Below are 5,567 nucleotides of genomic sequence, written 5' to 3'. Positions count from 1 at the left end.
AAGTGTTCTGTCCTGTCCTCTGAATCCGCTTCCGAGTCGCAAGACGCTGTGAGCTCCAAGTCCACGCAGAGTCCGCCAAACGCTCCGGCCGCTGATCCGCTCCGCGAAGATCTGAGTACAGGCCAGCCAGGATGGGTTTAAATAGCCTCGGGCGCAGCCTAGCAGCGGAAAGGGCGGAGCTTCACTCCTCCTTTCCATCAGTCACCCCCAACTTTCCCAGGCTACACCTCGTGGGAAACTGTTCTCCTGCTTTGATTTCATGCGCCACCTTTGGGACAATCTAAGAACTTACAAGTTTTCTTGGCCAGATAAGTTAGGAATTGTATGCACTGAAACACTGAAAACCAACTAGTGGTTCTGTGGTTCCCACGTTGTGGTTTTGACACCAGCAGCATCCTTGCCACAATCAAAACCCGGAGATCCACAGATCTGCGTTGTAACAAGACCTCCCCCTGACCCTGATGCATGGCAGTTTAAGAAGTCTTTCCGTGTAAGCGAAAAGACTTTGAAGAAAAGGTGGAGATATGCGTTGTATAAACATTCTTTTGCTCTGGAACCACGTAGAGACTTGGGAGCCAGTTGGGTGGAGCATTCGTTGGATGAGGGTGCTCGGGTTAGGAATATCAAGGTGTGGCTCCAGATAATCCAATCATCTAATTAAGATTCCAGTTATGCTCATCTGTTTCAAAATTCCGTTTGGGTAAATTCTTTTAGTCAGACTGAGAATGGCAAAGCCTCAACCCCAATTTCCAGGGAGGGTTGAGAGCCTCAGGTGGAGTTGATCACCAATAGCCTATGGTTTAACCCATCATGCCTATAGAATGAGGTCTCCATAAAAACCCGAAAGGACTGGGATCAGAGAGCTTCTGGATAACACTTCCTGGAAGGTAGTGCGCCCCTCCCCACATGCCGGGCCCCACATTAATTTCTGAACTTTTTGCAATGTCCGCTAAAATACAACGGCAACTGTAAGTGCTTCCCTGCGTGCTGTGAGCTCTTCCAGCAAATGAATGCAACTAAATCTGGGAGTGGTGGCAACCTGATTTATAGCCAGTTGCTGAGAAGCACAGGTAAAACCACGTAGGGCTTCCCATTGTTATTAGTGTGGGAGGCCTGTGTGGCGGGACCCGGCCCTTTGGAATCTAATGCTATGTCCCGGTAGGTAGCGTCACCATTGAATTAGAAGACACACATATGTTGAGAATAATCTTTCTGGTCATTTGCTGCATGTCTTATTTACAATATGTAATCAAATTCTTTATCCTGACCTTATGGCACCTGGGTTGAGAACCATGATTTGAACCAAACATTGGTCTGTCACGTTCTGAGTTTGAAACTTTAGTTTGCCTTTAGCGTTTTGCTATTGCTTTTTCGTTTTCTTTTGTTTCGTTTCGTTTCTAAGTTCTGGGGTATATGTGCAGGATGTGCAGATTTGTTACTAAGGTAAACGTGTGCCATGGTGGTTTGCTGCACCTGTCAACCCATCACCTAGGCATTAAGCCCAGCATGCAGTAGCTGTTCTTCTTAACGCTCTGCCCCCCGAAAGGCCCCAGTGTGTGTTGTTCCCCTTCCTGTGTCCATGTGATCTCCTTTTTCAGCTCCCATTATAAGTGAGAATGTGGCGTTTGGTTTTCTTTCCCTGGATTAGTTTGCTGAGGATAACGACCACACATCACCACTGTTTTTGTTTTTTTAGTATAAAGAGTATTATTTTATTGAATAAGATTTGCTCCCAGAAAAATAAGCTTAAATCTACAATGAATGCCAGACTCTACAGCAGAAAGCAATTTTCTCACTTTTCCACACACAATGGTTTCTACTAAGTGAAAAAAAGCCAGAAAATTTCATTCACAAATGTACTACTCTGTCTCAAAACATCTCACATAATCATGCACTCGACTAAAGCCATTAGATCAGTTCTTCAGTCAGGTTAAAGAAGTATCCCTCTAATAACTGACTTTTATAATGGTATCAATATCCACTCCCAGTCAGTCTGCCGTGGTTAATGGTGTACAGCATGACTGAATACAATGGAATTGATGACGCCCATATCCACGGACAAACCGTGACTTATGATGGTTTGATTTATGATTTTTCAAAGTTATGATGGGTTTATTGGACTATTAGATGCATTTCTGAGTTACACTGGGTTTATGAGCATGCGACCCTAGACTCCAGAAACAGCTGTATAAGGAAAAACAGGTGTACCTAATAAACATATGCTTAGTGACTTGGGATAAACCAATAGATGTGCACAACTGATGGAGAGCCGTGAAAGAGAGATAGCGGTAAATAGTTACAATAACACAATTTTCCTGCACCTGTCGTGGATTTCCCCAAAAAAATGCAGAATGTGGGATGCACCTAAGGCATATGAAAGAGAGAGGGCAGAAGGAGTAAGAGAGAACTAGGAGGAAGGAAGGAAGGAAGGAAGGAAGGAAAGAAGGAAGGTAGGAAAGAAGGAAGGAAGGAAGGAAGGAAGGAAGGAAGGAAAGAAGGACGAAAGGAAGGAGAAAACACCCGGTGTTACTAAAACACCCCAATAAAATGGTTTCCCCCTGTGGGTAAGACTACAATGTGGATGAATCTTGAAAATATTGTGCTACGTGTTATGTCAGTCATAACAGCTCACCTATTGTGCAATTCCGTTTATAGGAAATGTCCAAAATATGGAAATCTATGCATATGGGATTGATGGCACTAGGTAGTTGCTACCTAGGGCTGAGGGTCAGGGAGAGGGTTTGAGACAGAATGAGGAGTGACTAATGTCTACAGGGTTTTTCTCTGGTCGGGGGTGATAAGACGTTCTACAATGGATTGCGAATTATAATTGAATGTGCACAACCACAGGTATACTAAAAGCCACTCAATTCATGACTTTTAATGGGGGAATCTTAAGTGGCGCACTCTCATGGAGACCACGGCAGACCTAGTGAGAGAGAAAAAGGTTTGTAAATATCTGAAACGGAGGCAGAAACAGAGAGAACGAAAAGCCCTGTGAAAGGAAGGGAGAGCGAAAAGGGAAAATGGTCCTATTTAGAAATGACAGATGTGAAACGGGTTCACATCAACAGTGTCACTGCCAGGAAGGAGGGTCATGCTAGCCATGTCACCGGTAGTGTGGCCCGCAGGGACGCCGACCTGCTGGAGCGTCGTGCCAGCATGGGCTCTGGCAGCCACGTGGGCCAGCAGGAGGGACCCGCTGCACAGCTGTGGGGTGAGGATAGACTGGGTGGTGATATCGGCCATTACAGGGGCCTCTTCTGCTGGCAAGAGTGTGACAGTAGCAAGTAGATGGACAGGCCTGCGTGTGAGGACGGAATGCAGGAGGGGCTCTTGTGCGGCTGGGCGTGGGGCCCTCACGGGAACCGTGGAGAAATGGCCAGGTAACTGCGTCATGTGGGCTAGTAGATTGGCCAGGGCTTCGAACTGAAGGACAATAACGGGGAGTAGCTGTCAGGCCCTGGGAGTGTCTGAGTGTAAGTGGAGATGGGTTTGGGGTCACTGAGGGATGCGTGAGAGCCATCCCTGTGTAGGTACAGGTCATAGGGAGATAGTCTCGTGAGGCCTGTGAGTGTCTATGGTTGCCCTGGGTGCCTGGGGCTGACTGTGGCAGAAATCTGGGGAAGGCTGGAGAGAAGCTGGGAGGCCCAGGAGAGTCCCTTAAGGCAGGTGGTGAAGAGGTGAAAGAAATGGGGGAGGGTGGCAGTAAGGTCCGTGAGTTTGTAGATGATTCCTGGGTGCGGGAAGCTGACTCCAGGTGCAATCTGGAGATGGTTGGAGAGTAGCAGAGAGAGACAGAAGAGTCCCTGAGGGCTGGGGGTGAGAACATGAGGGAGACTGGGGAGTAAGTCAGTGAAATTCGTGAGTTCGGTGGTGTATCGTGGGTGCCTGGAACTGACTCCAGCTGGAATCTAGAGAAGTTTTGAGAGTAGCTGAAAGAGACACAAGAGTCCCTGTGGGCTGAGGGCAAAGACCTGAGAGAGACCAGGGAGGACCTCAGTGAAGTCTGTGAGTCTGTAGGTGATTCCGGAGTGTGGGAGGCTGACTCCCGCTGAAATCTGGGCGTGGTGGGAGAGTAGATGGGACAGACAGGAGAGTCCCAGGGGGCTGGGGGTGAAGACATGAGAGAGACTGGGGAGTAACTCAGCGAAACTGCTGAGTTTGGTGGTGATACCTGGGTGCCTGGAACGGACTCCCGCTGAAATCTGGGCATGGATGGAGAGTAGCTGGGACACACAGGAGAGTCCCTGAGGGCTGGGGGTGAAGACATGAGAGAGACCGGGGAGTACCTCAGTGAAACTGGTGAGTTTGGTGGTGACTCCGGGGTGCCTGGAACTGACCCCAGCTGAAATGTGGGCGTGGTTGGAGAGTAGCTGGGACAGATGGGAGATTCCCTGAGGGATGGTGAAGACATGAGAGAGACTGGGGAGTAACGCAGTGAAATTGGTGAGTTTGATGGTGATTCCTGGGTGCCTGGAGCTGACTCCCGCTGAAGTGTGGGCGTGGTTGGAGAGTAGCTGGGACACACAGGAGAGTCCCTGAGGGTTGGAGATAAAGACGTGCTAGAGACTGAGGAGTAACTGAGTGAAATTGGTGAGTTTGGTGGTGAGTCCGGGGTGCCTGGAACTGACTCCAGCTGAAATGTGGGCGTGGTTGGAGAGTAGCTGGGACAGACGGGAGAGTCCCTGAGGGATGGTGAAGACATGAGAGAGACTGGGGAGTAACGCAGTGAAATTGGTGAGTTTGGTGGTGATTTCTGGGTGCCTGCAACGAACTCCCGCTGAAGTGTGGGCGTGTTTGGAGAGTAGCTGGGACAGACAGGCGAGTCCCTGAGGGTTGGAGATAAAGACGTGCTGGAGACTGGGGAGTAACTCAGTGAAAGTGGTGGGCTTGGTGGTGATCCCTGGGTTCCTGGAACTGACCCGCGCTGAAATGTGGGCGTGGTTGGAGAGTAGCTGGGACAGACTGGAGGGTCCGTAAGGGCTGGGGGTGAAGACGTGAGAGAGACTGGCGAGGATCCCACTGAGGTCTGTGAGTTTGTAGGTGTTTCTGGGGTGTGGGGTAGAGACTGCCGCTGAAATCTGGGCGTAGTTGGAGAGTAGCTGGGACAGACAGGCGAGTCATGGGTGGCTGGGGGTGAGCTGCTGGATGATGGCAGTAAGAACATATGGTATATTATTGATGAATGAGGTGACTGTGGAGAATCTCCAGAGGAGGACACGGGAGAACACAATGACATGAGTGACTGTCCTGCTTGGTTAGGAAAGGGAAACGTAAAGTTGTGGAGTTCTGTTGATGATGGATGTGAGAGTGGTGAAGCCCTGCGGGGTGATGTAGAGTACTTCCACATCCCTGGTGAGGAGCTGCCCCTTGGGTCTGAGTTTCTGGGAGGGGAGAGGGAGAAGCTGGGTGAGGCAGGCATGAATCTTGAGGAGTCAGGGCTGGGGGACCGCTCATATTCTCCCGAGACGTGTGAGTCTCTGGGGGACTCCTGGGTGCATGGGGCTGACTCCCGCAGGAACCTGGGGATGGCTGGAGAGTAACTGGGAGCCACAGGAGAGTCC

The sequence above is a fragment of the Pan troglodytes genome, chromosome 22 (genome assembly GCF_028858775.2).
Source record: "Pan troglodytes isolate AG18354 chromosome 22, NHGRI_mPanTro3-v2.0_pri, whole genome shotgun sequence".
In the NCBI taxonomy this organism is placed as follows: Eukaryota; Metazoa; Chordata; class Mammalia; order Primates; family Hominidae; genus Pan; species Pan troglodytes.
The sequence above is the reverse complement of the archived record's forward strand: the minus strand, read 5'-3'. Positions refer to the sequence as shown.